Source organism: Phyllobates terribilis, unplaced genomic scaffold (genome assembly GCF_046119375.1).
Source record: "Phyllobates terribilis strain yellow unplaced genomic scaffold, ASM4611937v1 Scaffold_8__6_contigs__length_399053987, whole genome shotgun sequence".
Classification (NCBI taxonomy): Eukaryota; Metazoa; Chordata; class Amphibia; order Anura; family Dendrobatidae; genus Phyllobates; species Phyllobates terribilis.
Window position 1 is genome coordinate 354,869,081 of NW_027362768.1, and position 16,033 is coordinate 354,885,113.

A 16,033-nucleotide genomic window follows, 5' to 3' on the forward strand; every position below is an offset into this window, starting at 1 on the left:
AGGACGCGGGCCAGAGGACCAGGTATGGAGGACGCGGGCCAGAGGACGAGGACGCGGGCCCAAAAGGACAAGGTATGAAGGACGCGGGCCTGTTAATTGCGCTGGCCAGAAAAGGACGCGGGCCCGGAGGACGAGGACCAAAAGGGACGAGGTATGGAGGACGCGGGCCAGAGGACGAGTTATGGAGGACGCGGGCCAGAGGACGAGGTATGGAGGACGCGGGCAAAAAAGGACGAGGACGCGGGCCAGAAAAGGACGCGGGCCAGAAAAGGACGCGGGCCAAAAAGGACCAGGTATGGAGGACGTGGGCCAGAGGACAAGGACGCGGGCCAGAGGACGAGGACGCGGGCCAAAGGACGAGGTATGGAGGACGCAGGTAAAAGGACGAGGTATGGAGGACGCGGGACAGGGGACCAGGTATGGAGGACGCTTGCCAAAAGAACGAGGTAAGGAGGACGCGGGGCAGAGGACGAGGTTGCGGGCCAGAGAAAGAGGTATGGAGGATGCGGGCCAAAAGGACGCCGGCTAGGGGACCAGGTATGGAGGACGCGGGCCAGGGGACCAGGTATGGAGGACGCGGGCCAAAAGAACGAGGTAAGGAGGACACGGGCCAGAGGACGAGGAAGCGGGCCAGAGGACGAGGTATGAAGGACGCGGTCCAAAAGGGACGAGGTATGGAGGACGCGGGCCAAAAGGACAAGGTGTGGAGGACGCGGGCCAAAAGCACCAGGTATGGAGGACGCGGGCCAAAGGACCAGGTATGGAGGACGCGGGCCAAAAGGACCAGGTACGGGGGACATGGGCCAAAAGGACCAGGTATGGAGGACACGGGCCAAAGGACCAGGTATGGAGGACGAGGGACAAGGTACGAGGATGCGGGCCAGAGTACGAGGACGCGGACAAAAAAGGACGAGGTATGAAGTACGCGGGCCAGAAAAGAACGCGGGCCAAAAAGGACCAGGTATGGAGGATGCGGGCCAAAAGGACCAGGTATGGAGGACGCGGGCCAAAAGGACCAGGTATGGAGGACGCGAGCCAAAAGGACCAGGTATGGAGGACGCGGGCCAAAAGGACCAGGTATGGAGGACGCGGGCCAGAGGACCAGGTATGGAGGACGCGGGCCAGAGGACGAGGACGCGGGCCCAAAAGGACAAGGTATGAAGGACGCGGGCCTGTAAAGGGCGCTGGCCAGAAAAGGACGCGGGCCCGGAGGACGAGGACCAAAAGGGACGAGGTATGGAGGACGCGGGCCAGAGGACGAGTTATGGAGGACGCGGGCCAGAGGACGAGGTATGGAGGACGCGGGCAAAAAAGGACGAGGACGCGGGCCAGAAAAGGACGCGGGCCAAAAAGGACCAGGTATGGAGGATGCGGGCCAGAGGACGAGGAATGGAGGACGCGGGCCAAAAGGACGAGGTATGAAGAACGCGGGACATGGGACCTGGTTTGGAGGACGTGGGCCAAAAGAACGAGGTAAGGAGGATGCTGGCCAGAGGATGAGGATGCGGGCCAGAGAACGAGGTATGAAGGACGCGGTCCAAAAGGGACGAGGTATGGAGGACGCGGGCCAAAAGGACAAGGTGTGGAGGACGCGGGCCAAAAGGACCAGGTATGGAGGACTCGGGCCAGAGGACCAGGTATGGAGGACGCGGGCCAGAGGACGAGGACGCGGGCCCAAAAGGACAAGGTATGAAGGACGTGGGCCTGTAAAGGGCGCTGGCCAGAAAAGGACGCGGGCCCGGAGGACGAGGACCAAAAGGGACGAGGTATGGAGGACGCGGGCCAGAGGACGAGTTATGGAGGACGCGGGCCAGAGGACGAGGTATGGAGGACGCGGGCAAAAAAGGACGAGGACGCGGGCCAGAAAAGGACGCGGGCCAGAAAAGTACGCGGGCCAAAAAGGACCAGGTATGGAGGACGTGGGCCAGAGGACAAGGACGCGGGCCTGAGGACGAGGACGTGGGCCAAAGGACGAGGTATGGAGGACGCGGGTAAAAGGACGAGGTATGGATTACGCGGGACAGGGGACCAGGTATGGAGGACGCTTGCCAAAAGAACGAGGTAAGGAGGACGCGGGGCAGAGGACGAGGTAGCGGGCCAGAGAACGAGGTATGGAGGATGCGGGCTAAAAGGACGCCGGCTAGGGGACCAGGTATGGAGGACGCGGGCCAGGGGACCAGGTATGGAGGACGCGGGCCAAAAGAACGAGGTAAGGAGGACACGGGCCAGAGGACGAGGACGCGGGCCAGAGGACGAGGTATGAAGGACGCGGTCCAAAAGGGACGAGGTATGGAGGACGCGGGCCAAAAGGACCAGGTACGGGGGACATGGGCCATAAGGACCAGGTATGGAGGACACGGGCCAAAGGACCAGGTAAGGAGGACGCGGGACAAGGTACGAGGATGCGGGCCAGAGTACGAGGACGCGGACCAAAAAGGACGAGGTATGAAGTACGCGGGCCAGAAAAGAACGCGGGCCAGAAAGGACCAGGTATGGAGGACGCGGGCCAAAGAGGACCAGGTATGGAGGACGCGGGCCAAAAGGACCAGGTATGGAGGACGCGGGCCAAAAGGACCAGGTATGGAGGACGCGAGCCAAAAGGACCAGGTATGGAGGACGCGGGCCAAAAGGACCAGGTATGGAGGACGCGGGCCAGAGGACCAGGTATGGAGGACGCGGGCCAGAGGACGAGGACGCGGGCCCAAAAGGACAAGGTATGAAGGACGCGGGCCTGTAAAGGGCGCTGGCCAGAAAAGGACGCGGGCCCGGAGGACGAGGACCAAAAGGGACGAGGTATGGAGGACGCGGGCCAGAGGACGAGTTATGGAGGACGCGGGCCAGAGGACGAGGTATGGAGGACGCGGGCAAAAAAGGACGAGGACGCGGGCCAGAAAAGGACGCGGGCCAAAAAGGACCAGGTATGGAGGACGCGGGCCAGAGGATGAGGAATGGAGGACGCGGGCCAAAAGGACGAGGTATGAAGAACGCGGGACATGGGACCTGGTTTGGAGGACGTGGGCCAAAAGAACGAGGTAAGGAGGATGCTGGCCAGAGGATGAGGATGCGGGCCAGAGAACGAGGTATGGAGGACGCGGGCCAAAAGGACGCTGTCCTGGGGACCAGGTATGGAGGACGCGTGCCAGGAGACCAGGTATGGAGGACGCGGGCCAAAAGAATGACGTAAGGAGGACGCTGGCCAGAGGACGAGGACGTGGGCCAGAGGATGAGGTATGGAGGACGCGGGCCAAAAGGACGAGGACGCGGGCCAGAGTACGAGGTATGGAGGACGCAGGCCAGAGGACGAGGACCAAAAGCGACGAGGTGTGGAGGACGCGGGCCAAAAGGACGAGGTGTGGAGGACGCGTGCCAAAAGGACCAGGTATGGAGGACGCGGGCCAGAGGACCAGGTATGGCGGACGCGGGCCAAAAGGACCAGGTATGGAGGACGCGAGCCAAAAGGACCAGGTATGGAGGACGCGGGCCAGAGGACGAGGATGCGGGCCAAAAAGGACAAGGTATGAAGGACGCGGGCCTGTAAAGGGCGCTGGCCAGAAAAGGACGCGGGCCCGGAGGACGAGGACCAAAAGGGACGAGGTATGGAGGACGCGGGCCAGAGGACGAGGTATGGAGGACGCGGGCCAGAGGACGAGGTATGGAGGACGCGGGCAAAAAAGGACGAGGACGCGGGCCAGAAAAGGACGCGGGCCAAAAAGGACCAGATATGGAGGACGTGGGCCAGAGGACAAGGACGCGGGCCAGAGGACGAGGACGCGGGCCAAAGGACGAGGTATGGAGGACGCGGGTAAAAGGACGAGGTATGGAGGACGCGGGACAGGGGACCAGGTATGGAGGACGCTTGCCAAAAGAACGAGGTAAGGAGGACGAGGGGCAGAGGACGAGGTTGCGGGCCAGAGAACGAGGTATGGAGGATGCGGGCCAAAAGGACGCCGGCTAGGGGACCAGGTATGGAGGACGCGGGCCAGGGGACCAGGTATGGAGGACGCGGGCCAAAAGAACGAGGTAAGGAGGACACGGGCCAGAGGACGAGGACGCGGGCCAGAGGACGAGGTATGAAGGACGCGGTCCAAAAGGGACGAGGTATGGAGGACGCGGACCAAAAGGACAAGGTGTGGAGGACGCGGGCCAAAAGGACCAGGTATGGAGGACGCGGGCCAAAGGACCAGGTATGGAGGACGCGGGCCAAAAGGACCAGGTACGGGGGACATGGGTCAAAAGGACCAGGTATGGAGGACACGGGCCAAAGGACCAGGTATGGAGGACGCGGGCCAAAGTACGAGGATGCGGGCCAGAGTACGAGGATGCGGACTAAAAAGGACGAGGTATGAAGTACGCGGGCCAGAAAAGAACGCGGGCCAAAAAGGACCAGGTATGGAGGACGCGGGCCAAAGAGGACCAGGTATGGAGGACGCGGGCCAGAGGACGAGGAATGGAGGACGCGGGCCAAAAGGACGAGGTATGAAGGACCCGGGACAGGGGACCTGGTATAGAGGACGCGGGCCAAAAGAACGAGGTAAGGAGGACGCTGGCCAGAGGACTAGGATGCGGGCCAGAGAACGAGGTATGGAGGACGCGGGCCAAAAGGACGCCGTCCAGGGGACCAGGTATGGAGGACGCGGGCCAGGAGACCAGGTATGGAGTGGAAGACGCGGGCCAAAAGAACGAGGTAAGGAGGACGCCAGCCAGAGGACGAGGACGTGGGCCAGAGGACCAGGTATGGAGGACGCGGGCCAAAAGGGACGAGGTATGGAGGACGCGGTCCAAAAGGACGAGGTATGGAGGACGCGGGCCAGAGGACGAGGACGCGGGCCAAAAGGACAAGGTATGGAGGACGCAGGTGAAAAAGGACGATGACGCAGGCCAAAAAGGACGAGAAAGCGGGCCATAAAGGACGAGGACGTGGGCCAATAAGGACGAGGACGCGGGCCAAAAAGGACGAGGGCGCGGGTCAAAGAGGACGAGGGCGCGGGTTCAAAAAGGACGAGGACGCGGGCCAAAAAGGACGAGGACGCGGGCCAAAAAGGACGAGGACGCAAGCCAAAAAGGATGAGGACGCGGGCCAGAGAGGACGCAGGCCAGAGAGGACGCGGGCCAGAGAGGACGAGGACGGAGGCCAGAGAGGACGCGGGCCAGAGAGGACGTGGGCCAAAGAGGACGCGGGCCAGAGAGGACGAGGACGCGGTCCAAAAAGGACGACGACGCGGGCCAAAAAGGAAGAGGATGCGGGCCAAAAAGGACGAGGACGCGGGCGAGGACGCAGGCCAGAGAGGACGCGGGCCAGAGAGGACGCGGGCCAGAGAGGACGCGGGCCAGAGAGGACGCGCGCCAGAGAGGACGCGGGCCAAATAGGACGCGGGCCAGAGAGGACGAGGACGCGGGCCAAAAAGGACGAGGATGCGGCCCAAAAAGGACGAGGACGCGGGCCAGAGTGGACGAGGACGCAGGCCAGAGAGGACGAGGACCAGAGAGGATGCGGGCCAGAGAGGACGCGGGCCAGAGAGGACGCAGGCAAGAGAGGACGAGGACGCGGGCCAAAAAGGACGAGGACGCGGGCCAAAAGGACAAGGTATGGAGGACGCAGGCGAAAGAGGACGAGGACGCGGGCCAAAAAGGACAAGGAAGCGGGCCAAAAAGGACGAGGACACGGGCCAAAAAGGACGAGGACGCGGGCCAAAAAGGACGAGGACGCGGGCCAAAAAGGACGAGGGCGCGGGCCAAAAAGGACGAGGACACGGGCCAAAAAGGACGAGGACGCGGGCCAAAAAGGACGAGGACGCGGGCCAAAAAGGATGAGGACGCAAGCCAAAAAGGACGAGGACGCGGGCCAGAGAGGACGCGGGCCAGAGAGGACGAGGAAGCAGGCCAGAGAGGAGGCGGGCCAGAGAGGACGAGGACGGAGGCCAGAGAGGACGCACGCCAGAGAGGACGTGGGCCAAAGAGGACGCGGGCCAAAAAGGACGAGGACGCGGGCCAAAAAGGACGAGGACGCAGGCCAGAGAGGACGAGGACGCAGGCCAGAGAGGATGCGGGCCAAAGAGGATGCGGGCCAGAGAGGACGCGGGCCAGAGAGGACGCAGGCAAGAGAGGACGAGGACGCGGGTCAGAAAGGACGAGGACGCGGGCCAGAGAGGACGCGGGCCAGAGAGGACGAGGACGCGGGCCAGAGAGGATGAGGGCCAGAGAGGACGAGAACGTGGGCCAGAGAGGACGAGGACGCGGGCCAGAGAGGATGAGGGCCAGAGAGGACGAGAACGTGGGCCAGAGAGGACAAGGCCGCGGGCCAGAAAAGGACGAGGCCGCGGGCCAGAAAAGGAGGAGGCCCGGAGGCCGCGGGCCAGAAAAGGATGAGGCCTGGAGGACACAAGGACTCCCTCAAGGGCGGACTAGGAGGGCAACAACGATGTCGAGGAGGACTAGGATGGATGAGGAGGAGGTTAAGGATTGACGAGGACGACTCATAATAGGTGTACAATCATGATGCAAATATCATTAGAAAACCGCTATGTCATACTTCTGGACCCAAAACAATGAGTAGAGAAATCGTAATGCCTAAAAGTTTCAGATTCCTTCCATAAAACATGGCATGAAAACCTTGGCCAATTTTATTTGCTAGTGATGCAACTTCACTTAACTTTATGAAAGAACTTTTTAATAAGCTGATTCATTTTTCATTCATTCTATCATGTACGGTATAGAGACCAATTTCCTTTTAATCCAACTAAAAGATTTGGTGCAGAAAACAGCATGCGCGGAGGTGAGGAACAGGCAGGATGTTTATACCATCCTTCAATTAGAAGAAACCTATTAGAGGGTATTTAGACCAGAACGGTTTGCCATTTCGTACTTACAGTTAAAGGCTCTCCTTGTAGTGCTTGTAGTACAAAGTTACTGACAACTCTTCCATCATTCATGTGCATACGTGGCCCAAATGTATTAAATGTCCGAGCCACTCTGACCTCCACACCTTCCTGCCAACAAGAAAAGCAGTTTAGAGACCACATTTTCTTCCAGTAAAAATTAGACTTTTGTTTGTAAAAACATTCTACACAAATAAGCATGTATTTTTCTACCATAGCTTGTATCGCTTTACAAGGTTGTTTTCATTACGAGTTTTGGAAGGTACCACTAACCAGCCTACTGGCTTCTTACTTGCCTGGGGGCGTTCCTGAATGAATGATGAAACTGACCAGCAACATGGCCGCACAGTTGGCCCAAACTGTCCACTGTTGACAGCAGAGCCAGCTTTGCCTCTGCAGCATTGTGTAAGTGCAGGGACAATGAGCCTGGCTGGATCCAGCCATCTGGCTAGCTTCAGAGCAGCGCTTGCAAGCTCTATAGCATAAAGCATACAAGAGCTGCACTACTTGCCCAGGAACCTAGCCACCTCTGATAGAATACTGCCCTTTGTTAGTTTGCAGAGGTAGCTGGTAACCTATGGAATTAAGAAGCCCTCTGTTCTTATGAATGTTGACGAGCTGCTTGCTTCTATCTGCAGTTTGAAATTGTACCCATTTATAAAAAGAAAACCCATGTAAATGTTTCCAATAAGTTGTGATTAGCTTTCCTTGAGAGGGCACAGCATGTATTATATGACATAATGTTATCAATGCAGCATTTCCTATAGCAAGGACACACATTCACAAAACCATTTGTTGAAGACCTCAGGTCTATAATGAATTGCTCTGGCATGGTTAATTGATTCTGTAATTTGTGACTCGTATAAACACATTCTATTTTACATAATGAAACACCCTTTGAATTTTTTTTGGTTGGAAATAAAACATAATTAGCAATAATATAACAACTTCAAGCCCACTGCTGTGAAGATCAAGCCATTATTATATCAAGATGAGGCTGGCAGCAGAAGAGTGGACTGGCCACCCCAGAACTCATTGTCATTTAAAGTTATGGCAGAAACCCAACTTCAAAGACTGAACTTTGTGGTTTTCACAAAAAGATAGCAGAATTTCCAAGAAATCTGAAATACTTTTATCAAAGCGCTCCAAAAGAATTTGAAGTGAAAAGTAATATGTCAAATACCTTTTTGGTTTTTAAAGTGTTAAGTCACAGCCTCGTAGGAAAAAAAGCAGATGAGTAGTAGATGCTAAGAAGTCACAGCACCACTAGAAGGCTATCTGAGTGGTTCCCTACGTTGACCCAGTCTATATAGAACACCTATAACATAGTAACTGAAACATTTCCCACTTTTTTAGGCAATTACCGAGTGAAGCAACCTTGAGCAATCAGCTTTAAAACTTAGGGGAGGGAGGGGGTAATTGCAGTATGTATGTTCATTTCAACTGTAGCACCCAAATGAAGGATTGCAGCTTTTATTGCCCTCTGTCTTGCCAGGTCTTGCATAGGGCCCTAGCGGCTTAGCTGATCGTTATCAAGATGGGACCCTCATTTAATTCTCCAACGGTGTATTTTGGGGTTTTGTTTTGTTTTTACCATTTCTACCATTCTTAATGTACAGAACATTTATATTGCTTGTGTGCCACAGACATTTTAATATTGTAAGACTAAATTGACCCATTTCAGATGGAGCATGCTGTAAAGATAGTAGATTTAATACAAAAAAGCACTCTATTACATGGGTAGTGCAAAAATCAATTACTCCATCACATACAAGATTAGCTACTTATCAAGGGACTTAAAACTGCGCAAATTACACAATGTGCAATAGTTTTGAAACTTGGGCAAATCACACCATCAGCAAAAAAAAACAATCCCTCAGCAAATAAAGTCTCCCTAATGTAATTAGAGCACAGGAAATACATAGGGCTTAAAGATATAGAGGTCAGAATAAGGGCGTCTGCAAGGCCTTATTAAGAGTTTTTGTCAGACCCCATTATTCGGACCATGATATCCTCCAGTTTTATATATTTGCTTGGGAGACAAACGATTTTTTTTTTAGACATTACTGTATAACCGACTAATGCTATCCATAATTTCCACGGACCCACAGACTTGTATGAGCGATTTTGATTCATGACATGGGTCAAAAATTTGGGGTGGGGGGGAGGGGTGTTATTGTAGGTTGTAAGACGTCTTCCAGATTACACTGAATATTAGTAACACGACCAACCTGTTTCATATAAGAATAGCACATGGTCTCTGCTACTCGCTTTCCCTCATCATAACAAGCTCGGGGCCAATAGGATTCACATGTCCCCAGTAGTCTTCATTTTGAGGGTGTACTTCTGGATCTGATGATTAACATAGGAGGAGATTGAGGAAAAAGCATAAAGTGAATGTAATAAAAAAATAAGTAGAATACAGACTATGGGCTTTACAAGGAACCATTATATCAAAACAACAAACAATAAAAAGGCCAAAGATTACAAGAGCCGACATGACATCATTTATCACAGTCTGGACTTTTTATCTTTTGCTCTGCAGCTTGACACCTGAGATAATGGTGGTAAAGACAATGAGACGCAGGAACAATGTTGAAAGCGATTTCAAGTGTAAAGGCCCCGTCACACATAACGAGATCGCTAGCGAGATCGTTGATAAGTCACGGTTTTTGTGATGCAATAGCGATCTTGCTAGCGATCTCGTTATGTCTGACAGGTAGCAACGATCAGGCCCCTGCTGTGAGATCGCTGATCGTTACAAAGCTTCCTGGACCATCCCTGGGTCGTCGCGCTCCCGCTGGGCAGTGTGCATCGCTGTATTTGACACCTTATCAACGACCTCGTTAGCGATTCAGAACTGAGACACGTAGGCGTGCATAAATTGGACTTTTCCGCGCCCCTGAAGTGGAGGAACCCCAAAACCGTAAGCATTAAAATAAAAAAAATAAAGTGGTTTAATGCGTAATTCCAGTGGGGATAATGGGTTCCTATGGGAGAAAGTGCGGCCGCAGGTGTGTAAAGAATTGACATGTTGATTCTTTTTACGCCCGCGCTTTCTCCCATAAAAGTGCAGCGAATATTTACGCAGTGTTTGTACGGCAAAGTGAATTTCACATTCACTTTGCTGGCAGACCCAGGGGCACATGGAGCATTTTAAAAAGCGTGCACAAAAAAGTGGTCAAAAATGTACGTAATTTTACGAAAAGTAATTTTATGCACGCGTTTGTGACACAGTACAGTCCCTATCAAGGTGTGGATCGTTGAAATAGCTGCTGTGTGAAAGCGTCCCAACGACCGCCGACATCGTTAGTTAGATCGCTGGGGCGGCCGAAATCGTTGGGAAGTTCTGCATGTTTGACAGCTCCCCAGCGATCACGAAGCGACTCTCCAGCGATCCCAAAACCGTGACGTAATAACGATCTCGCTAGCGATCTCGTTATGTGTGACGGGGCCTTTACCCTCTTTAGCAATATTCTAAAATACACAAATGTAATGTCACAATTACCTCCATAGACCTCTGAAGTAGATGCCAGTAGTAGCCGAGCTCCAACACGCTTCGCTAATCCTGAAAAGACATGAATAAACTCCATGAAATTACCGGTATATATAGATAGATTGGCCTCATCCTCTGATTCACTGGAAACAATCTGCGCTAAAGCCGTATTTAGACGGAGAGAATTCTGCTCAAATCGAGCACGAATAGATAAAACAAGTTCAATGGCCTGTGGAAATCAGCCTTTTACAGAACAAGAACATCAATCTAAACTGCGTGAGGAAGAACGATTGTTCATGTGCACACTATATGGGGACAGAACGATCACATTGTTAGCGCACAACCCCCATTTAGATCACAGATATGAACCCTCTAGGATTACTATTTTGTGAATATTTTTTGCGGCATTACTCAATGAACAAGAGTTTTGCAATATATAAAATACATTTATTTAATTTATTTTAATTCTACATTATGTTATATAATATATATTTTACATACACATACTTTTTATCTGTATGTTTTTGCTCTAATCATTGGACTTTGGGTCAGGCTACTCCCTCACATGAGAGACACCTGTTTTTCATGTATCTTTGTCCTATTTTTATTCTTATCAATAAAATATCTATTTTATAAAGGTATTCCTACTGTGACATGGTCCTTTCCACCCTCCTGCATTAGGATATTTGGAAGGCTATTCTTTTATCTCTATTTGTTTCAGTGACGTGGCATTCTTGGTAACCAAACTATTGATGGATTCAAAGTAAACTTGCCAGATTACAGACAACATTCAGTGTTATTCACTGTTTTAGGTAACTCTAATCCCTAAATATTCCCGCAGCAGCCTATACCACTCCCATGTGTCTTACTGTCTAAATATATATTTGCCTGAAATTCACTTACTATAATTTATAATAGTAATTTGCAAGCGTTGATGAACGATATTAAGGTGATTAAAACTATGGATGAGTGAATCCCTGTGTAACAGACAGCTGTCCAGCCAACACCTGAAGTGAATGGAGCGGAGGGCAAGCATGCGAATCGGCAGGTGTTGGCCAGGTTTTATTTCCTGCTCTGTACACAATCGCAACCAACATGTACCAGTGCTACTGTCACAGCTAACAAAGTACTTTGGTTCTGGGTAAAAGCAAAAATCTCAACAAGGCAAAAATATCACGTGATCAGTAAGGTGAAGGGTCTTTTTGGCCAATAGAAGAGTCAAGAAGGATGCTAAACAGAGAACCAAAACACAAGAACCCAAGGAGAAGGAATTTGTTAAGAAACTTGATGCCGCTCACGCTGATGCCATGAAACTTAAGGAAGAATGTGACTTCTTGCTTCCTCAAAGAGAAAAAGGTAGTTGTGGAAGCATGGGAACATTAGACAAAAAGCTGGCCAAGGTCGAGGAAAGAAGATTTAGGAGAGAATTATAGGCAGAGAAGTGAAGAAAACGGAAACTGAGCAAGTTCGGCAGTCAACAGCATCGGCTGAACTTTGCTGTCGTAGTAGCAACTGCAGAGACAACGGCGACAACATAAATATGCATGAATCTATTACAGTAAAAGGTAATTGAAAAATACCGCCATCTCAGGACAAAGGTAATCGGTATCACTATTAGTTGAAGTATGATAATCATAATAGAATTCTAAAACACACAAGGTGTTAGTCTCCAGAACCATTACACTCTACAAATCAGCTAAGGTAATCTAGAGGTGTTAAGGATCCAAACTGAGCTATTATAAAGTTGGCAACACATGCAAATATAATCTGGACCTGAAATATGGGAAAAAAAACTCTGGCAATATAGATAATGTATAATCATTTTTATGCCATATACCCTTAAAAGGATATCATGGAAATGTTTATAAGTATATTGAAGGATTTACATCAGTGATGTCAAACTCAAACACCGGGCCAAAATAAAAAAAACTTGGAGAATGTTGCGGGCCAACCAGTACAGTATAATGGGCCCCACAGTCCTCCATACGGTATAATGACATAGGGGTGGTGGTTCTGGTGTAGCGGGACAAATATAAAATCACCCTGCAAGCCAGATTTGGCCCACAGGCCAGAGTTTGACACGTATGATTTACGTAAACACAGAAGAATACAATTTGAGATCAAATAAATAAGAGGACCAAGTCCAAATAAGCCCAGTTGGGGTAGTGACGTGTTGTGTGACAAAAACATGACGGAGGACAAGATCCCGGAAACTTCCTCCAGATAATCTCGAAAGATGATTCAGAGTGAAGAAAAAGAAAGGACTTCAACCACCTTTACTGCAATCTCTTTAAGTCCTCACACGTCACTACCCAAACTGGGCTTATTTGGACTTCGTCCTCTTATTTATTTGATCTCAAATTGTATTCTTCTGTGTGTTTATGTAAAACATACGTGTCAAACTCTGACCTGTGGGCCAAATCTGGCTTGCAGGGTGACTATACATGGCCCGTGACACCAGAACCACCACCCCTGTGGGGCCATTATACTGTATGGATGATTGTGTGGGGCCCATTATACTGTATACTGGCTGGCCTGCAACTTTCGCCAAGTATTTTTTATTTTGGCCCTCTGTTTGAGTTTGACATCGCTGATGTAAATCATTCAATATACTTATAAACATTAGACTGATATCCTTTTAAGGGTATATGGTATAAAAATGATTATACATTATCTATATTGGCATAAGTATTTTCCTTGACCGTATACTGCCAACCCGGGTTCCACCTTTCATAAGCCTCCACCCCATCTTACCGCACTTACATACTTTAACAAATAAAAACACTGCACCTGTAATTTTCTTTGGATAAATTTGGCCACAGCGGCCATTTTATTAACAAACAACATTAACATATATACATTATAATGAAATAAATAAGAAGGGAGGGTTCTTGGAGTTAAAAATTGATCTGGCAAAACTAGACCGAAGTCGAACCACCGTGTTACCCTCAGCCGTCCATCACCAGCTCGAGGGCACCAAAAGCTCCCAGGGTAAAACCCCTTCCAGAGCCCCAAAAAAACAGATGCCAGATCACCCCGCTTAATCAAACCACTGCCTGTAAAATTCAAATAATTTTCCAGCGACACTTCTGTTCCAACTCCAAGAACCCCACCCCCCGCCACAAACGAACAGCCCTGACCACCTCAGACTTGTGAGAGCCCCAACACCGCCATGGCCCTCTCAATCCGCTCCTGTATAGCCAATGTCCACAAATCAATTCCAACATTGTTCAGATGTACGCCATCCTTTGCCCAAAATTCTCCAACACCTGCCTCAAGATCAAGATGCCGAACACTTATTCCCCCGTTCCTACCGACAAACGCTGCTATGGCTCTATTTAACTTAACTCGTGCCCTGTTAATGCCCTTCACTGATCTAGCCTCCCTCCATTTTTTCCTCGGTACAATGTCAGACCAAACCGTTAACACCCCTGGAAAAGATGTCCACAACCTTAAAAAATCAATCCGAATATCCCTCATCAATTCCCTAACCGGCCGAGACCCCAAATCATTCCCCCCCAAATGCACTACCAAAATATACGGCGCCCGGTCCAAATGAGCCGCCCTATAGAATTCAGGCAGCATCCTTCTCCATACCATCCCTCGAAAACCCAGCCACCGAACCACCGCTTGCTCTCTGCTAAAACCCAATTGCCTACCGTTCGGCCTCACATCCGCCCGCAGCGCCCCCCAATGAACGAAAGAGTGTCCGAGAATCCAGACTAATAACGAGATGCCACCTGCAAAAAGACAACCAAAGAATTGTATTCACTTCTGACCAGATAAAACATAAGCCTGCACACCTAATGCCGTACATAGGACAGATAACGATCTGAACTCCACCTCCCAATGCACTTTATCACCTCCTGGCTTAAACCCAAACCATCCGCTTCTGACGCCGCACCGATTCTGAAAGAATGCGACCCGTAAACCTCAGGGCTAAGGCCCAATTCTATGATCCCTTTCTTAAACACAGCAATAAATTGAAAACGAGACAAAAACTCACCATTTTTATGACACAATAATGGGCCCTTACGTCCCGACCAGACTTGCCAATAAGCTATTAAACATCTCCTAGGACACATAAACGATCCATCAACTTCACCCAATACCATTCGCTTGCCTCTGCCCAATTGATCCGTCTTCCCCCTCTTGATCCAGAATTCAATGCACCTGTCCCGACCGCTCACGTCCTCGGCAAACAAACCCCCAGCCTTATTCCTACTTGGTGCCACCAACTCACCTAATCTTAGTGCGCCAAAAAACGCCCATGAAAAAGCCAACCTAAACAGTGTGGCTTCAAAAACCGAACAACAGATCTTATCCAAAGCAACACCCAACTGCTCTAAAATACTAAAAGTCACCGGTCTTCGTTTATCTAACACTTTACTTCCCCTCCTAAAGCCCTTAATTGCTTGCTTCACTAAAAACGATTTTGTAACATCTTTTAACCCCTGTAATCTAAAACCGAATGCCAATCCTGCAACAAATGTACTAACTTTTGAAACAGACCATCCGCTCTCCGCTGCCTTTCCCACAAGAAAAACACCGCCATCTCTCTATCTCCATCAATCTCCACGCCACCCCACTGCAAAATACAGCTTTGCCATACTCGCCATGATGCCTCGAATGATGCCAAAGTCTGCCTTGTAATGGACTCCTGTATTAAACATCCTGCTCTTCCATAACCAGCTGCCACAAATGCGAAGGGCATTCCAGTCCCACGTCCTCGGCCTCTGGTGCTAGCGCCCGAAAACGGTCTCACTGAAAACGAGACAAGGCATCTGCTATGGAATTTTGCACACCTGGAACATGTACCGCTGTAATCCAAGCGTTCAAGTTAAGGCAACAAAGAACTAGTTCCCTCAGCAGCCTAATCACAGGCAGGGACGAGGCAGACAAGCTGTTGATGACAGATACCACTCCCATTTTGTCGCAATGAAACCGAATTCTCCTGTTGGCAAAACACTCACCCCAAATAGTAACTGCAACAACGATGGGGAACAATTCTAAAAAAGCCAAATTCTTCGTAAGACCCTTCTCCATCCACTCGCTCGGCCATACTCCAACACTCCACCTCCCTTTCCAATAGGCCCCATAACCGGCACCTCCCGCCGCATCCGTAAATATCTCACAATCAAAGCTGCTTAAGAACTCCTGCTGGATTAATGACCTGCCGTTATAACTTTCCAAAAACAGCTTCCAAACCTTTAGATCCTCCTTGTGTTCCCTATTTAGCCGAATAAAATGATGGGGGGCCCGCACTCCTGCTGTCGCGCCTGACAACAAAATATTCTGCCCATTGGCATAATCCTGCATGCAAAATTCAGTCGCCCTAACAGCGATTGCAACTCCCTCAGGGTCACCTTGCGCAGCCTCCCGACTCTATCAACCTCCTGCTTGAGCAAAATCAATTTGTCCTCCGGTAACCGACACTCCATCCTTTCTGTATCAATTACAATGCCCAAAAAACTTATGGTTGTGCAAGGGCCTTCTGTCTTTTCTTCAGCCAATGGTACGCCAAAATGCTCTGCCACCCACACCATAGTACCTAATAAATTCCTACACAACAACGATTGCGGAGGGCCTATAAACAAGAAATCATCCAAATAATGAATGACTGACTTAACTGATGCCAGGTCCTTCACAACCCATTCCAAAA

General features: G+C 50.6%; 1 pseudogene; it reads right to left on the reverse strand.

Moving 5' to 3' along the window:
* The window catches only part of LOC141157767 (UDP-glucuronic acid decarboxylase 1-like), a 100,496-nt pseudogene extending 90,028 nt beyond the window's left edge, over nt 1-10,468 (reverse strand).
* Nucleotides 10,469-16,033: the final 5,565 nt, after the last annotated feature.